Source organism: Chroicocephalus ridibundus, chromosome 1 (assembly GCF_963924245.1).
Source record: "Chroicocephalus ridibundus chromosome 1, bChrRid1.1, whole genome shotgun sequence".
Classification (NCBI taxonomy): Eukaryota; Metazoa; Chordata; class Aves; order Charadriiformes; family Laridae; genus Chroicocephalus; species Chroicocephalus ridibundus.
In genome coordinates this window covers 83,402,235-83,421,921 of record NC_086284.1, presented here as the reverse complement: position 1 = coordinate 83,421,921, position 19,687 = coordinate 83,402,235, and the positions used below count along the sequence as shown (strand labels likewise).

Below are 19,687 nucleotides of genomic sequence, written 5' to 3'. Positions count from 1 at the left end.
AACATGCTCATACTCCCAGGGAGATGCTGATGTTACATTTTATTATTCTGCTTCCTTTTTTTTCCATGTCATGGATGAACCTTGTTTGTCCTAAGCTTCAAATCCTTTCTAGCGTCCAACAGAAGCTTAAAGATGTTGATTTGTTTGGCTTCTTAGGCTCTTTTTAGGAAAACAAAATATTTGGACTCGGGCAACAGATAAGCACTAACACTGTGTTTTTAAAACACTGCGTATTCAGAATTGGGTAATAGGGTCATTCTTAGACCTTCGGTAGGATGAGGGTGTAAGAGGTTTTTTTTTTTACATGGTATGTGTTAATACTTTCCTGTAGCTAATTGTAATTGTAAGGACAATTGTGTCTTGTGCTTGTCTTAAATTTGAAATAGTTCTCGTTGCTGTCCAGAGAGCTGCTGATGCATCGCGGTTTTCTGGATTGTATCAGGATAGGTACTGGTATTTTCGCAGCTGAACTGAACTGCCTTGTAATGAGCTGTAGCAGCATAAGGAAGAAGGCAGGCTGCAGAGCTTGTCTCATTGCCAGGGGTTTTTGTTTTCTTTTCGTTATGATTAAATGCCTGTAAAAATAAGCCAGTGATTGAATCCAGTCTTTAATTTGAAAGGGATGAAATGGAACTGGGAGTAGGAAATGTCACGCCTGAATCCCTTAATCATTAAAAATCAAAGCTTTTGGTGGTGTCCCTTGCTGAACCTGTGTGTCTTTAAGATAAGGAGGTTTGGAGTAACCCACTTGGAGGGTTGTAGCAAAATCTTTTGTTTCCATGGAAGAGGGCAAAGTGTTCTGCCACTTGGGAGAAGACAGCCAATACTCAGGCTCTTGGTGGGAATAAAGTGTTAATTTTAGCACTGTCCAGCCAAACCGGTACTGCTGTAATGTCACGAGCTGGAGGCAGCCACCGTGGTGGTGTGTCTGCTGGTCCGGTCCCAGCAGGGTGTATTGGCCTCATTGTGGGAACAGCTGTACAAATCTGTCCCTCTGAAAACAGCTCATCCCCAGAGCTCACTCTGCAGCATGATCTATTGCTGCCCTTCTCATCCCAAGCCCTTCTTTTTTCCCTATTCCATATCATAGGCAAGTGGAGATACATCTAGTCTAACTCTAGATGTTTGCCATGTAGATGTCTCCAGGAGAGTTATCCACACCGATGTCTCTTTGCAGTCAGTCCAATGGCAAGAAGCAGCACTTTATATGCCTGTTAAAGGGTGAGATGAGTAGCACTCTGGAAATGCTGCCTTTGCCTCTAAAAAGCATCTAGATGACCAGCTCAGATTTTCTAGGTTGAGTCCTACCCATGTGTCAGTCTCCTGGCCAGGACTTCTTAAAAATGGCAATAAATCCAAATTAATGGTTTGGTTTTGGCTTTTTCATCTGGATGCATATTCCAGTAATACTTTGTGTAAATAATATATATTTCACACATTTCGTTGTTCCCAGTACTAGAGTTTTGGAAGTGGATGGAAGTGAAGAAGGCCCAGTGCATGAAATCTGCCGTGAAGACCCCATGCTTTCTCTAATCTGTCAGCCAGGGCTTCTGGGTGACCTGTAAATTGGTCTGAGAAAACATTTCCATCTCAGGAACTGTCTTTAGATGCCTTATAGTCTAGGAAACAATCAAGCTTCCCTTCAAGCAAGCAATATTACGGCTCTTTTTTATTTTTTAATTCAGAAATCCCACGTGCCTTTTTGTTGTCGTAACTGAGCGTGCACTTCTTAACTGAGAAGATCTGTATGGACGCTAGCTGTGACATTTGCTTGAATATTAAAGACCTAATTAGATATCTGTGAGGTCTCATTTGTTTTGGCTGTCACTTGCTCAACAGCCCACATCCCATCATCACCTGCCACAGTGTCTGCACTTCTGGCCACAGCATGGGTTGTGCTGCCAGTGCGCTTTTCCCATGAAAATTTAGATATGGGAAATTTAGATACGGTGCTCTCATCCTGTATCCTCTGGTTTTCTATGGAGTTATGTCCCAGGAAGCTTCAGGACACTTGGCAGGAAACGAGTTAATGCACTGGAAAAGGATCACTGCAGACTGGGTGGGTTTGGTTTTTTCCCCCTTTAATCTTTGATGTTGCATAAACCTCCTTGATTTAGAAACTTTAAGCTAGTGCCTTGGCTTTGGAATAATAAAACAAACTCTTCCTGGAGAGTGGCAAAAATAAATAAAGTGTGTCCCTTGCTTTTGGAATATGTACAGAACAGTCACTTTTCTTCAAGAAAATATCAACAAAGCCAGTCCATAATCTGGCCAGGATTAATACCAATAATCCATTTCACCTCTGGCAGAGTCAGGTTGTGCTCTGGCCCTTGGATTTCAGCCCTTGGTGCTTTGAATCTTCTCCATGCTGCTCCAGAGAGATACTGGTCTTTCCTCAGACGACTGTTGTGTTACAACCTTGCTTTCGTGGGTTTTTAGGGGTCCCACTCTGAGGGATATTCTTCCAGGCTAGGCGCCATAGGAAGGTGGTGCTAAGGCAAGGCAACAACATCTTTTGTCCTCTTCAAGACAAAGATTAGATCCTGAGTCAGTCTTGGTGTTCGGCAGTGGTGTTTCAGCTCCACTAGAAGCAATGTTAAATGAGCACAGAATGACAAATAGATAACGCCATAACTCTGGGGACTCTCTGGGGGGCATTGTCTGCTCCAAATTTTCTTAAAAACAACAGAAAAAGGAGTATCAGATCCTGTCCTTGTATTTTTACAAAGCAAAAAGTTGACTGGCTTAAGAGCAGCTCTTTCATCATGGTATATTTTAGTTCAGGCTCTTACAAGAATAACTTGTGCGTCATTAAACAGATATTGCTGTTAATGATGGCAGGATGCTGGCAAGAAAATTACCAAACATTAAATTCATGGGCTAAATGTGATTAAGTCTTCTTGATCCACTGAGGAAGTCTCATTTAGATAGCTGGTAAGTACTTTTACTCATTAGGATGGAAGTAGACCTTTTGTGTGCATGTGTGGGTGTTTTTGTTAAATTCAGACGCTGAAAGGATACAAGAGGGACACACTTGGAAATTTTCCAGGCTTAGACTCATCCTCTTCTTTTTTCAGAGATTATTCATGAGACTTGAAAGCACAAATTCATCGTATAATCACAGTGGAAAATAATTCAAGACCTCTTGCTATCACCCCTTTTCTTTACTATGTTATCTTCCAGAACTTACTCTGAAGAAGCTCTGGTTCTAATTTTAACTTCGAGTTCTGATGACAAACAAGTTATTGTTAAAACTATACTCTTTGTAGCAGCTTTCTGGTTTCATGTTTGCAGGTGAGCTATTGTGACAGTCCCTGATTTTCTGAAACCAATGAAAACATTTTCTCATACAGCATTTATCACATTTTAAAAACTTGCAGCTTTCTACAAAATAGGCTGCCATCAAGAAGAGAGACAAGAAGCTTGAATGTAAACACTGATTTGCTCATGGAAAATATAGAAGCAGTTGAGGTCATTTGGGAGAAGAATTATCTGCAAAATGATCCCATACTAGAAGGACCCCTCTGTTGAGTTCAAGCTTGATTCCATGCTGGAAACATTGTGTAAGAAACAGATGCACTTTTTTAACAGATTATCTATCATAGTTTCCATAGCACGTATGATTCCAGTGGGAATTGTGAGCCAAACATCAAAGGATAAATTGCCCAAGAGTTTATTGCCCCAATAAATCACTTTTGAATATGAGATGTGTAGCAAAGCATCTTTAGCTGTTGCAGTGGTACTAGTTTCTCCCTGGTGTGAGGGTCCTGGTGTTTTACTTTGGGGATTGACTGTGTCTGTACGGCTCGGCTTGTGGGTGTCCTGTTGTGTCGGGAAGAAACCCCTCTTCAGGTAGCTGATGTGACAGCTCTTACCCTGTTCTTGCAAGAATCAAGTGCTGTGCTTTGAGGGAACATGGTCCATCTTGAGGCATCTCATCTTCCTTTTAGCCTCACCACAAGCTGGCTTCTTTGTGTTATTTTCAGAATGCCTATGGGGCTTGCATATGAATAGGAAGTGTTGAAAGGAGCACACTCTTCAGCAAGCTCTGTGGACAAGGTAACATCGTTGGCATTTATTGCATTCCTTCCACTCAGGAGGGGGTGGCCACAATGGCCAGTTGTCTTTGATGGACAGCGTCTTGTCTGCAATCTAAGGTGGAACCTTGAGGTCTTGTTTTCACATGCTGAAGAGACCAGGCTTATGTTGGATGAGGGGACTGCCGTTTCTTCTCAGATCAATAAAAAACTTTGTAAAGGATTTTATCTGCGAGCAAATGTAGCTGTAGGAGACTTACTGCCCTGCGAACAAGGTGTAGCACCGTATCCACCTCTCAGCAGAGGCAGGTGGGAACATAAAATGCCTGTAATCCACAAGCCTGTGTTTTTTCAGACTTCAGCTTCTGGTGCTGAAGATCAGTGAAACATTTCACTTGTTCTGTCTGAACTGCCTAAAAGTCTTTTTGGTCATTCACAACTTCCAAGGGCAACTGCGTAGTAAAACATGAACGTAATAAAACGTGAATATGTGCTCTTGCTGTATAGAATAAAGATAGTAAATCTCAGGCATCTAGGAAGAAAACTTTCAATGATGCAGGTCAAAAGGCATGATAAGGGAGAGTACTGTGTACATACTGCAGATAACATCTAGCAGTACTAGCTTAATTTAGAAAACTGCAAAGAGGAAAACCTTGCTTTGAAACGCGTCTTTATAAAATGATGACAAGAACTGGCCTCTGAATAGGAAATGAACATTTTCTTGAAACAGAGATACTTTATAAGATAAAAGCTTCACAAAAGGGTCATTTCATACTGAGGAGTCGCAGGTCCCTGGGGTATTTTCTGTGTTTTTATATATGTTTCATAAAATGACAAGATGAAGGGGTTGATATAAAGGCAAGACTTTGTATATATAGAGTCCTTTATTCATTGAAAACTATCACTGGTGGATAATTTTTAAAAATAGCATTACAAGCTACTGAAGTGCTACATCAGTTCAACAAAAAAGAAAAGAAAGGTGATAGTTAAAAATAATTGCAAACTCATCCCTTATAATGCTTGAATCCTTGAAAAACTTATTTCACTTTTAAGTAAGAATATTCTAAAATGTGTATTATTCACAAAGGATCCTGCTGCTGAGGGGCAGACAGTAAGTGCTCTTACTGTCATCATCCTCTGGGTCAGTGCTTTGTAAATCCAGAATCCCCAGCCTCTGATATTTTTTATGTAATTTTTCTTAGCGTTTAATATGACTTCTTGTTTGTTTTCTGTCCCCCAAACACTTGGTTCCTATGGCAGCTGTTGGGGGAAGTCATTTAGAGTGTGTTTGATGTGGTTTGCTTTTAACAGAGCTGTCTTTCATAGCTTTCCTCGTGCTGAGATCCCTTTGGGTAGGCTACTGAACTTGGTGTGTATCTGGTGGGACACAGTCTTTGGAGAGGTCACACTCTGAGCAGCACAGAAGAGCAAACTGATGTCACCATTGTCACGGGGCGTCTCTCCAGCCACACTCAGTGAATTTGTGGATTTGTGGACTCACTTATGTTGCCGTTCCCTGGTGGTGTCCTGACTGCTGGGTGTAGGCAATGGGAGCTTTTCCTGCTGGCTGGAGATGAAGGGGTTGACATAAAGGCAAGGTCACAGAAACGTTGCTTATGCCTTTGCTTGAGATTCTGCTTCATCATGTCAACTTTTCTCACTTAAAAAAGGAGGGTAACAGTAGCCGGAAAGGTTAGAGCAGGCAGCTGTCATCCTGAAATTAATATTTCTGCTTTGTACTTTCTTACAGAGATATTCAGAAGTTACTCTTGGGGGAAGAAGACATTCTGAGGGTGAAAGAACCAGTATTAATACTAATTTCTCCTTTGCTTTTGGCATTTTGTTGGTGCAGCAGTGTGTTTATTTTCTGGACTGTGTTTGAGCGGGGCAGGAGGCAGAAACCCGTGTGCATGGATCTTCAAGGAAAAATGTTAGTGTATAGTCTGAAAGGTAAGGCGGAAAACCCAGTAAGTGAGACAGCAAAAAGGGCACTTAGGCTTCCACAGCTTCATGGAGATGAGCCCAGGGAGAGTTTTCACCCTCTCAGTCCCTGTCGCCAGAAAGTCCCAGTGGCTGGTGCTGTTCATTAAGCATTACTGGGCTGCTGGCACCAGTCATCGCAGCAGATACAGGGGTAGGAACAAGTGATTTTTAGGTATTCCTAGATGTAAAAGACTGTCACCAAATATGCAAGGAAGCCCCTAAATACTGTTTTATATCTGGTTTGGTGAACAGTGTTAACACTACAGAGGAACTGGAAGTCGTATTTCAAACTGAGGAGGAACGCTTGCAGAGCAGCCTACTCTGGGTATCAAGCAACAAACTTTTTGAGGTGGTTAGAAGCAAGTAGTGAGTTTTCCCACCGAGAACAGAAAAACAGAAGACCAGAAGCATCAATAAAGAAATGTTTACAAGTCAGAAACACAGACCCATAGTAAAAAACCATATAAGTCCTGCTTAGTTACCGTAAAAGAAAGGTGCCAACCGTAAAAATTCTTTAGCTATTTATAAAATAAGGGATTACATTTGCTCTGCAGAGATGGCAGAGCAGAGAATAAAAACAATCGAATGAAAAATATGCTTCAGCTTTCAGCGATGTCCATTGAAGGAAAGAGGACTAATGGAAATGAGGCTTGGAAGTGGAAAATAGCACAACCAAGAGGAGGGCAACTCAACTGAGTGATTTAGAGGGTGTTTCTCTGATTATTGCCAGGTTCTTAAAGTAAAAGGAACTGTAGATCTCGCAAAAAGGATTTTTAGTGACTATCAAGTCAGTCAAGTTGGTGACTGTCCCTAAAGGAACACAGAGCAGGAAATGTGGTACTCACATTTGAGAACTGGTAGAAAAATGTGGTCTGGGCAATACGGATTCATTAATTGAGTTTCTGTATGACCTGAGGGCTTTGAAAATGCATTGAAGGAAAGACTAATTAAAAACATGGAAGGAAATGGAAAATAACCTGAGGCTTTTCTTTGAAAATAGCTCATTTTCAAGAAAGGGAATTGCAGTGGATCTGATCTTTATTTCAATATTGCCTTGAAAATCCTAGGAAGTGTTGGAGGTTGGTGTGCTGTATCTCCATAACCCCAGTAAACTGCCTGTCTGTCTGTGCAGGCATTAATGGGAATTATATACTGAGCAAGAGGTCAATCTTACATATGGAGCCAGACATCTGTCATGGTTCAAAATGAATTAACATTTTTTGTTAATGACTTGGAAAGTGGAGTAGAGACTAAGTTTATTCATGATGCAGCCAGTGTCAAACTGAGAGAGGAGGTGCTCTGTAAACATTGAAGGATGGGATTAAAATTAATTTGTTTTGGTCAGCTAGGTCTGAAATAAGATACAAGTCAAGTGCAAAATACTGTGTTTATTTATGAGCAATCAAGCGCATATCCCCATGATAAGGGTTGAATTGCTTGTTAGGCAACAGGTCTGCAGAAGAAGATGCAGTGATTGTTGTTGCCTTCAGTTTAACTGTGGTTCAGAGTGGCATGCGTTGTAAAGGAAGCAAACACAATACCAGCATGTATAAACAGGACTGCCGCATACAAGACTTGCAAAGTAATCTGCCTACTCTACTTAGCCCTGCTGAGGCTTTAGCAAAAAGTACCATGTCCATTTTTGGGCATCCCTCATCAAGAACCATGTGGGCCATCTTGAGGTAAGGCTGATCTACCAGAAGTCTGCAGACTGCGATGTATAAAAAAAGTCTGAAAGAACTGGTATTGTTTAATTTACGGAAAAGAGGAAGTGGGAGAGACACTCCAAATTTGTTAAATATAACCGCAGGCAAAGAGGCAACATAATTCTCTGTGCCCATAGCAAATAAGACCCCCAAAACTAGAATGAAGCGGAGACATCTAAATGTCAGTATTTCTCTGATGATAAGGATAGTGAAGCACTGAAACAGATAGCCTAACCTGTACTTATGTTCCAGGGACGGTGATTTCACAGCTTTATTAGGTAGCTGTGTCCTGGAATAGCTCAGCTGTAGCCGCTCCTTGCTGTCAGGATTTTCCAACTACGCTTTCAGTGACTCTTAAGTTCGTCTACAGCTGAGCTCAAGGGTTTATACATTCATAAGAAAAAAGTAGAGAAGAAGGTGACAATGTGTTGTTCTAGAAAGAGGAAGAGCATATAGATGGACAGTGGCTAGAGAGTTTGTTGGTGAATATTTCTACTGTAAAGTGGAATATGTCTCCTGTACTTTTTAAATCACCCAAAAATGCATGACAGAATTTGCCATAAACTGACAAGAGAAGGAATCAAAGACTATATGAAGTCCTCTGTTGCTAGTCTACTTTACATAGAAAATCTAGAGATTAATAGCAGTGCACATTCTCGTGTGTGTGTGTGTAGTCCATGTATCCCGAGACCTTAGAGATCTGTATGATTACTTGCAATTCCCTTATGTGAGGAAGAAAGGCAACTCAGAACTACTGGCCTGAGTGCATCTAAAACCCTGCCTTTCTCGGAGATGACAAGAAGTATGTTTCTTGGACAAAGCAGCGCAGCCGCAGCAGCACATGAATTAGTCAGTCTAGCTGTTGTAGCAGGATGTTTTTTCTGATTGCTAATTCGTACATGATGTGGCACATGGAGCTGAAAATTGCACATTCCGTATGCTCATTAAAATAATGAGCAACATCTTTGCAAGCATGGTGGGTAGCATCGGTTGCATCAGTGTGACCAGAAATGCAGTTGTGGCACCCGGGGTACGTGCGAGACAGTACCGGCTCCGGCTCCCGGCAGCACAGCCCCGCAACAGGTCTCTAGCCCATGCTGTTGGGAGTGAGAGAGGAGGAGGAGAAACCTTCTCTGCATTTACTATACGTATACAGATGGGTTCTTTAGTTGACGTTGCTTCTTTGATGTGGTTGACATGGTAAGAAGCAGGAAGACATGTATGTTGGCCAGATCAATGCCCAAATATGTGAATGGAGATGAACTTGTGGAGAGTACCTTCATAAGGCCTCATCCAAAACCCATTTGAGTAAAATAGGTTCTTCTGTTGGTGACAGATTTGGCTTATATGGTTGCCATTTTCACATTCCCACCTGTTCTCTTCTGCCAAATCTGTGAAATAATCATGTTTTTAAACAGACTGCAGAAAGTGTATGTGTAGAGCACAGTTTGTATTAGATTTTCTTTCTTTTTTTCGTCTTGCCTCTTCCCCCTTTTTTTTTCATAATTTGTATCACTTGACAAAGCTGGGTTAGGATAGGACTGGATGAATAGTTAAATTAGTAGAACGGATAAGATGGTAAGTTTAGGTGGGAGAGCGTGTATGAACTATTGGAAATAGTAAGTGGATAAACTGGATTTGGCAATAATATAGTAATTCTTGGATTCTTACGGTCACTTTTGAATAACCATTAGTCACATTATGAAAATAACTTTGTCCTTGGTGACATAAAGAAAATCTGTAACTTGCTGGTATTGAAAGGAACAATCATTATTGAAAAAACTTCATTCCTCCTAATCCAGCCTCCTTTTAGAGGACAAAGACCACAATTTATAGAAGTTAGTCCACAGATGAATAGGAAAAAAACCCTGAAGTCTGTGGAAGCAACAAAAATAGGTTAAACGTGGCTGCTGAAGGGAAACAAAAAGAGAAGGAAGGATTCCACCCTTGTTTCTGTGTGGTGATTTTAAATACAAATCTCTCAGGGGAAGACAAATTTGCTCTTTAATCAAGTTCTTACCCGAAATGTACAAGCTCGTAGGGAGAATACCAGAGGAAAGGAAGTGGTGGGTAGACAGCTTTGTGCCATGAACTCCTTCTACACAGAGTATTCTCTTTTTCTAAATGTTTACATTAATTCAACAGTGTAGAAACCCACTGTGCATTGTATCTTGAGCTTCCCTTTGCGCATGCGTGGGGATAAGCGTGGGCAGCCCTGCACGTCATGCATGCAAAGGGAGGGTTGGACAGGAATGTGCGGCTTCCCATCATTGTGTGGGAGCCAGTGTGGGCACACTCAGGCCTCTCAGTCTGAGCTATAAAGCCTTGAATTTTTCTGGAATAAAAGCACAAGAAGCAAGGCGCTGTGCAACGTAAGAGACCCCAGCCTTAGGAAGGATGGGTGGAGGTTTTCCTCTCATTACCTGAAGAGGGCACTGCTGAAGACATGAGACAGTTTCTGCCCCATGGATTATTTTATTTTGGGGGAGTAGGGTAGAAATAGGAAGTTTTGGGTTTTGCGTTTTGTTCTCCTAGAACGTTCAGTCAGGGCAGGTTCTTCTGTATTAATATTCACAGCCTTGAAGATGTTCAAGCCTAGGGTAAGACCTGGGACAAAATGTGATAGTAACATGAGCACAGAACTTTGCAATGAGATAGCTGTGATACGCCAAAAGTGCAAGGTTTGCTGTCTTGTCATAAGTGTGTGCGAGTCCTTCAAGGATGAAGGCCTGATGTGTGTTAGGGCTGGTATGTGCACATAAAGACAGTCTATTTAAGAGATTCACAAACAGCAGCGTTTCTGGGGAAAAGGGGTGGAGAAAGTGTGTTGAGAAGGATGGGATAACCAACCATCAGGGATCGTGGTCTAAGACTTATGGTCAAACCAGATTAAAACGAAACCCTTAACAACATCAGAAAATCTTGTTTGTTTGTTATCCTGTAATCTAACCCTCTACCTGTTCATACTTATTTATGTGGATTCTTGCATAACAACTGGGTTCATCATTTTATTTCCGAACAACTACTTTTTAAAATTGTAAAAAGGGGGAAAAGGAGAGATGGTTGTTGTTCCTCACATATTTCCTAGTAGTACTGAGTTGCTGTCTAAACCATGACCCAAAGTATTTCCCAACCCAGCATCCATGTGTGCACACCACTTAAAGCCTTCCTGCCAATTGAGATGTAACTTAGGTTTGTTGCTTCTTTCCTCACTCCTTGCGCTTTGGTTTTACTGGAAGGAAACGGGCAGCATGGTCTTGGTACACGGATGGGAAAGAAGGGTCAGTTTGCTGCTGGGATTTGTGGGATGGTTTGCAGAGCCCAGGTGTCTCATTCGTGTGCAGCAGACAGCATAACATCCACTCTCTTGCTTTTCTCCTGACATCTCCAGTATACTTCATCGAGGCCATAAGCATGTGCCTCACTTCATTGGGACTGCTTAGGTGCTTTAACACCCTGATTTTTGCTAGAGCTCAAATGCTCTTTGAAGCTGGAAGTTATTTTATATCAGATTTTATTCTGTATTTCTTTCTGTTTCACAGATAGTGACGATGTGTTTTTGCTATATTAATCTTTTCCCTTGAGTTTCTTATTTGCAGAGAGATGTATGTGATTCAACATTGCCAAACCAAATAGTATGAATTAAATTAAGCTGAAAGAGCCAATTATGTTACAGCAATCTTCAGTGTGAAACTATCAGACGAGACTATTATCTGGCTAAGAAGGGGCAGCTTTGCAGACTAGTTTAGATGGCTGTCTCACAAAACTGATTTAATTCTATAGATTCAGATCAATAAAGTATGTGAGATGATTACTTCATTGTAACAACTTCATGTAGTCATCAAATACTACATCTCTAGGTACTAATGCCACCCAGTGGAGAAGAGGAATGTGGTCAGCCTCCAACAAAGAAAAAAAATGCAAATAAGAATTTCTTACTAGTAAAGATGTAAGAACACGCATTTTGAGAAGATATTAAGCTTTTTGTCCCATTTTCATATTCAGCAACTGTCTTGCTATTTTTATTTCTAAATTTTTACAAAGATATCTGAAATTTTAATGTTTTTTTCTTTACTAGTAATTTTGTTTTCTTCTTATTAAACTAATATCTGTATTTTAAAATCATACAAAAATCATGCTGAAAATTGAGTTTATGTAATGCATGAGATTCCATTATTTTAAAACTTTGCTTTTCCTTTGGATTAGGATAAAAATTAAGGTATTTCAATCTTTTAGAAAGAAAATTGTTGAAAAAATATTAAGGTCAATCAAAATGTTTTATCTTATGTTGAAATAGTTTTTTATGTACTTCATAATTTCTTACATACAAAAGAGAAAATGAAACATGTTGAAAAGTTTTAATTCAATTTTACTGTTAATAATACATTTTTCCCAGGATAAAAAGCTCAGTTCACCAGTTCCTACATACTTAAACTAAAGAAAGTGTTTTCTGGTGGAAAACTAGAAAAATATGTGAGATTTTTTTTCCTTGTGATTCATAAATGCCACGTTTTGAGATCTTGATATCTTATCAGGGTTGAATTTGTCCTAAAATGACAGATACAATATCATTAGGGACTTGTAGCCAGATATGTTTCTTTAGGCATAGTCACGTTAATACGCAGTCAATCCTGAAATTCTCGGGAAAGCCGGGGTTAATGACATTGGCAAAGGAAGAAGCTGGGCAAGTTGCAGCTCACAGAGGTGTATAGCACTCTGCATGTTGCCTGCCAGTTTACTAACTGTTATCCAGCAGTACTTGGTATTAATTGGTGCTACGAAGGCTGCTGAGGCTCCTGTGGCGGCAGGGGGTTTGCTGCACGCCAGTCACTGAAGGCAGCGAAGGCACCAGAGGAGGACCACGGGTGGGATGAAGGTAGCACTTAGGTTTGATAACTTTGATTCATCCTTCACTGTTGCCTTCATCTGAAAGGGCAGGATTTCGGTTTAATGGTGCCTGTCTGGTTTGCTACTGAAGTCGCTCAAGCTATGAGCCCTGGTTGAACCCCCCAAGTGGAGCAGCCCAGCCTGACATCCTTGTCATCCTGTTGTTATTGTCCCACTGTTATTGTTCCATCCCAAAGTGCTGCCTGTGTCCACTGTCTGGTCCCACGGTGAGAGTTTGTTCAGATCTGCTCATGAGCTGCTGTGAAGCAAGTTAATTTTTCAAGTAATTGATTGCCTGGCAGGTGAAAAGAGATTAAATTACTTTTACTTAATGTTTCTTGGCAATCTTACTGTTTCTGTTGTGTTGTGAGGGAGACAGCATCCATCATGGCTCACAGCCGCACTGTTAGTCATATGCTGGCCTGGATCAATGCTGCCCAGATTTCGGAAAACTGAATCCTCCCACGGAAACTGCAGCCTTCACCAACCCAGCCAACTGATGCTGAGGGGCCACTCAACTCAATGGCTGTCTATATTTGGCTTGTTTGGAGCTGTAGTTGCAGGCACAGGAAATACCACCCCACAGTGCATGAGCTTTTTGCCAGTCCCCCTGCAACAGTTTGGCTTTTTCCATCGCTGTGTTCCTGTATCCCCAGGTTTGATGTCTTCAGCCCCATTGCAAGTCTGTGGTCCCTCCTGGCATGGGTGATGGGGGAGCTCAGGGCTGGGAAAGCATGAAGCTGCCCTGCCACCGGGAGCCAGGCATGGGCATGGCCAGAAGAAAGCAGGCATGGACTTCAGTGGGACATCTCTTGCCTTTGTAGCTGCTGATTCAGCTAGCAAAACAGTTCCTGGCCAAACCCTAGGCCGGATGATTTTTTTGGGTCCCATACTCAAAAAGTTTTTCAGGATTTTTTTTTTGAGCTCCTGTGGTTCTGTTGCTTATTTTTTCATATTGCCTGTGGCCTCAGAGTCATGCTATAGCCACCACTTTGCTTTTAAAGCTGCTTACCTGAAGTTAGCAGGTGTATGTGAAGTTTTTTTAAACAAAAAGGCTACAATTTGTTATATGATTTTTTTTTTTTACATATGGGAATCATAGAATCATAGAATGGTTCGGATTGGAAGGGACCTTAAAGATCACCTAATTCCAACCCCCCTGCCGTGGCCAGGGACACCTCCCACTAGACCAGGTTGCTCAAAGCCCCATCCAGCCTGGCCTTGAACACTTCCAGGGATGGGGCATCCACAACCTCCCTGGGCAACCTGTTCCAGTGCTTCACCACCCTCAGAGTGAAGAATATCTTCCTTATATGTAATCTAAATCTACCCTCTTTCAGTTTAAAGCCATTACCTCTTGTCCTATCACTACATGCCCTTGTCAAAAGTCCCTCTCCAGCTTTATTTTTGGCCCCCTTTAGGTACTGGAAGGCTGCTATAAGCTCTCCCTGGAGCCTCCTTCTGAACAACCCCAACTCTCTCAGCCTGTCCTCATAGGAGAGGTGCTCCAGTTCCCTGATCATCTTCGTGGCCCTCCTCTGGACTCAATCCAACAGGTCGATGTCCTTCTTATGTTGGGGACCTCAGAGCTGGACGCAGTACTCCAGGTGGGGTCTCATGAGAGTGGAGTAGAGGGACAGAATCACCTCTCTCGACCTGCTGGCCATGCTTCTTTTGATGCAGCCCAGCATGCAGTTGGCTTTCTGGGCTGTGACTGCACATTGCCGGCTCATGTTGAGCTTCTCATCCACTAACACCCCCAACTGCCACAACTTTTCAAATATGATGGACCGTGGCTTAGCAACTTTGTCTGCCAGTTCCCTGGTCCCATGGACTTATGCACCTTCAGGTTCCTTAGATGGTCTCAGAACTGATCTTCTCCTACAGTGGACGCTTCTTCATTCTCCCAGTCCCTGCCTTTGCCTTCTGTGACTTGGGCGGCGTGGCTAGAGCACTTGCTGGTGAACACTGAGACAAAAAAGTCGTTGAGTACCTCAGCCTTCTCCATGTCCTGGGTAACCAGGTCTCCCATTTGCTTCTGGAGAGGGCCCACGTTTTCCGTAGTCTTCCTTTTATCACTGACGTACTTGTAGAAGCTTTTCTTGTTGCCCTTGACGTCCCTGGCCAGATTGAATTCTATCAGGGCTTTAGCTTTCCTAACCTGATCCCTGGCTGCTTAGACAATTTCTCCCTTTGGAATGTGGAGAGACATGATGACTGGGAGTTAGAAAAAGACACTGTTTTCCTCTGAAGGTTGTCTCTGACTGTTCTTTGTGGTAGAATAATGACTAATTTTTTCAAAAATGACTCATTAAGAAGACCTATGCTGGGTGATTTTCCTTATTTCCTGCAGGCTTGTACATGGCGTTTTGCTGTGAATCTGAATGGAGCAGCGAGACGTGATTATTGCATGTACCAATAGAGATGTATTAATGTTAACTCACCAAAAAGCCGAGGTCTGTGCATCAAGAAGTGTCTTTTACAGCATGTTTGCTGCTAACGTAGCTGCAAACATCAGTTTGAAAATGTTTTGTTTAATCAGTATTGAAGCTGGAGTTTTCAAGAAAGTCGATGATACAGATATTAACCTCACTCGACCCAGAGTAGAGGAATGTGTGTATGCAGCTATGTAAAATAAAAGGAAACGTCATTCTCATTTGTTTATGTACAACTGTACACGAGTTTATGCGTCTTTAACTATGGTAGTTACTCCGGGTGCTGCACGGGACATCTGTGATGCAATGAGTGTTCAGTGATTCACTGATACAGAACACGAAGACGCGTGTGATGACTCACTTTTTCCCTCCCGCTTACTTTTCCCATTAATCTGAAGAAAAGCTTAACAACTTTTACCCGAATTTAAGGAGGGACACATACAGTCTCTAACAATTTGAGTGTGAGATGTCTTTGATTGTAAATTAAGTTTCCCTTAAGATTCAATTAAGGGAAATAAGGGAACCTAGTTAAAGAAAAATGAACTAGGCAAAATAACTGGGGATTGCTACAGGGAGTAAGCGTGCAGCGATGTCAATTTCTGATACCCAACTACAGCAAAGCTTGCTAGGTTTTGGGAAAGAAAAAAACAAAATGAATATGAAGAAAGTTTTGCTTTTCCAAACTGTAATTTTTCTTCTCCCATTTAGAGATATAAACAGATGTTTCTATTTGACCATCTCCGAGTTTTCCCATCACAATTGAAATAAATAAAAAATATTCTTTTGGAAGAAAAAAGTAAGAAACATTGGAAGCCACCTCTGGAGAGGAAAAAGCTGGGCATCTTGCTGTGCTGGTTAATGGTTTCTGTTTCAGTAACTGTTTTTGATGGGCTAGCCCCTCTTCAAGGGTTTAGATTTGCCTCTTATTATTTTCCCATGCCCCTTGTTTGATGTATCCACTTGGCTAAAAATAATTTATTTTTGCTTAGCTTTGCTATTTGGTGGCGATCCCGATTCACCTTTTTGGGAAGGAAGAACTGAGTTTCACAGACCACACGAGGGAGTGTTGTTCTGTGCGTCTGGCTGCAAGCAGCTCTCTTGCCAGCATGGGGTTTCTTGGTTTTATCCTGCTAAAGGAAAACATTTTCTTCAGCAGTTCTCAACTTTTTCCAGGTTGAAGTAGTTTCTCAAAAACCCAAACCTTTTTTTTCAGTGGATAGTATTCTAAATGTATTGCCTAATAATGGCAGATCCTGCGTGCTGGCTCTGCAGCTGACACACCGGCTTTCTATCCGTGCCCCAGCCATGCTTGGAGTGTGCACTTTGTGGGAGGGTGAGTCGAGGGAAAGCAGACAGGGTTGGTGTATGTACTTTCTGCTTCCCTTTTTTCCTGCCTGTAAAAGCACAAGTTCAGTTAGATCTTACCTGCAAAGAGTCCTTCTATCTCACTACCTCTAGTTCACATTACAGCGTCTTCTATCTTGGAAGTGTTTGTCAAACCCCATTTATTTTGCATTTCGGATGTCAGTGAGTAATCTTCTCAGACCATCACCCTTTCTGCTTTACAGAGGAGTGGTTTGCTTTAAGGCTTGCATAGACAAATTCTTTGCAGCTGCATTGTTGGCAGCCCTCAAACTGGCATCCTACATGAACTCAATCTAGGTGCTTGGTAGCTGCATGCCCATGAGTTGCTTGTCTCTTTTCTAGTGCTTGAGGCAGCCAGGATGGCCCTTCCCCTTGCAGTAGCAAGTGGTGTGCTCTCGAGCCCTGTGACATGAAGTCAGCACTGGAGCTGGTGGCCCTGTTTGCATGTCCCATGGGACAGGTGTCTGCTGGATACTGCCAGGCTCGTAACTGTTCAAGCATTTAAATGAAGTCTCTGGCGTAGATTCACTCAGAACAAGACTTTGGGCAATTAATCCAATAGTTACTTTTCCCTTGAGGAACTGGAACCTGTTTCTTGGGGGAAATGCTACCACACATTGAAAGAAAAATGTGAAGAGCTCTGCGGAGAGCATGGCAGTCACTTGCCAATCAATCCGGAGAGGAACATTGTCCGTGAGTTATCCGAACATTATCCACTACAGGAGACGCCTGGGTGGACAGTCCTTTTGAAAGCACTATTTTGTGAGTCTTTCCACTAGTATGATCTTTCCCTGCAGTGTAATTCAACAGGTGTATTTTTGCTACTTTTCCTAGCTACAGATGGCCTAGTGCTTTGTTGGGTAGAGGAAAGTACATCTCTAGTCATGTGTGGATTTTAGCCTCCTACTGCTGCCTTTTCCCAAGTGGCCTCTGTTGGAGATGATAGAAATATTTTATCTTTTATTTCTTACAGCATTTTGTCCATGCATTCCTCTTTCACAGAACTTCAGAGGTCATGATTCAAAGGCTTCGAGCAAGGCTGCAAGGTGCTCAAAATCCTTATGTACTTAAGGCACTGTCATGTGTGGGGATCATACAGAAATCTGTCAGTTTGGCAATGCCCTTTTGTTTGGTCTGTGGGAGTTCAGGCAAACAAAGTATTCTGTTTGACAAGAGTAGTAAATGATCAAGTAACTCTCTCAGCACTCCCTAAATAGCTCCAAATAGTTCCAGGAAATATTTGGTTCATCCCAACTGAGAGATGTGAAATCAGACTTGTGGAGAAATTAGCTTCTTGGAGCAGTCTCCATGGAGCAAATGATAACACATGGCTTTGTATAGTGATAGGATTAAAACCTACAGAGGAACACAGCTGCTGGGTTGCACCTCTTATTGTAAGATCAAACACTACGCTCCAGTACCCTCCAAAACTGAGCAAACTCTCCACACTGGAATATCCGTTTCAATCAGCCAACTTGCAGATTGTTTCCACCATACTCATTCCCACAGGAGATAAAGTTTTCCTTGCCATGGCTTGCTTCTCTTCTTCCTAAGTTTAAAAATTTCCAGTGTTTGTGGAACCAACACACTTGTGTTTTCTGAAACCAACAAGTGCATTTTTAACTATATGTCAAAAATACTTCATGTAGGTTGATCAGTCTGCAAATGGCAATATGCCAGCTTTCTCCATTCTTTATACCTAACTTCTCCTTTTCTATCTTTCTCCTTTCTTTTCCCATGCAAAAGTATATTTCCTGTCTAGCAAAGTGTTTCCTAGCCACAACTGCCCTTGCCATTGAATTGTCAACACTAATGTATCTATGACCTATTTCCTTGACAAGTTGCGTTTTTTCTCCCAGAGCTGACCTCTACGATGGCCCAAAATTTCCAAGTCATTTTAGTTTCTGTTCTTGCATATTGTCCAGGATTTTGCTCATTAGTTGTTGGGCAAACTGCTGCAAACAGTTCCCCTCTGAGAAACAGAAAGTTGGGAAGCGTGGCCATGCTGTCTAACTGATGATCTTCCAAAAACACACAGTTGTACAACTTCTCTGCATTCAGCCACTTGTCTTTTTTCTGTTGGCCAAGCTTTCAGCAGGAGGCTCCATAAACCAGGAAGGCCGAAGGTAAGTTAGACCTCTGATCATGAGAAAGATTTTAACATTCTGTCCAGCTTCTTAGCAAGGTCCAGCAGTTACTGCCTTGCAGCCAGTCAAATGAACCTGACAACAGTGGTGATAATGAATTTATCAATAACACCTGGATAGCTGCTGGCTGCAGAGATAGATCCCTTCCAGCTGGGGCTCACAACATACTTCTTGTGCTGAGGGGTGCTCCCAGGTTAGATTTCTGCCACAAAGCATTGGGGTGAACCCCAGAGTGACTTGTAGGAACATTGTCATCCTCAAATGCTGTGACCACTGCTGGTCTTCACAGTTTTCTGTCACTGTGCAGTCCTGTTGGTCACTCTGCTGAGTTAAGGGCCGTGTGAGATATGTTCTGCTAAAATCCTGGCTTGGTACCTCCATTCTGTTGTCATAAACCATATCATAGCAGTAGCAGCACCCCCAAGAAATGCTATATGTACACGTATGCGACTGTGGAAATTTTTGAGTGAATCTTGTAATGACACCTCTTGTTTCACAGTAATTTCTGTGTATTTCTGCCATTTCTGGGAGAATGTCTTTTTCTTATATTGTAGATGTTGCGTAAAAGTTACTGTTCTGATGCTGGGTGGAATGTGCAGGAATATTGGGCAGCAGATTTTGTCATGACTGAAAGAAAGACTTTTTTTTTTTAAGAGTGCATGATTCAATTCCTTCAGGCTATTAAGAGGGGGAAGAGTATAAATGGGTTAAAAATGGATTAGGTAAAAGCCAAAATGCTTCGAATATAGCTTGTGGCCATCCTTAAACTTTGCATTGCTGGAACCGAGGGGGAAAGCGAGTGTAAGGATAACTTCATACTTGCCCACTGCTTTTATGGCCTTGATAAATACGTCGTACTGTGAGAGGGGAACCGGGTGAGGTTGAACCAACCTTTGCTCTGACTCACCAGGCCTGAGAGTGGCCTATTCACACGATAGCAAAGTTATTTTTTAATGTTGTGGTCCTCCTAAAGGTATCTTTAAACTTTCAGGTACTGGTGCATTTGCATAGCCTTCTCAATGCCACAGCTGCTCCAAAACAAGTTTAGCACAGAAAGAATTGTAAAGATTTCTGAGGGACACATTGGAAGGTGAGTTGCCTCAATGTAGGGGAATTTGGAAAACTGT

General features: G+C 41.9%; 1 protein-coding gene across 3 annotated transcripts in view; it reads left to right on the top strand.

The window, feature by feature from the left end:
• ARHGAP6 (Rho GTPase activating protein 6) overlaps window positions 1-19,687 on the top strand; it is a 343,144-nt gene that overhangs the window by 90,521 nt on the left and 232,936 nt on the right. The gene's annotated exons all lie outside the window — the stretch shown is intronic.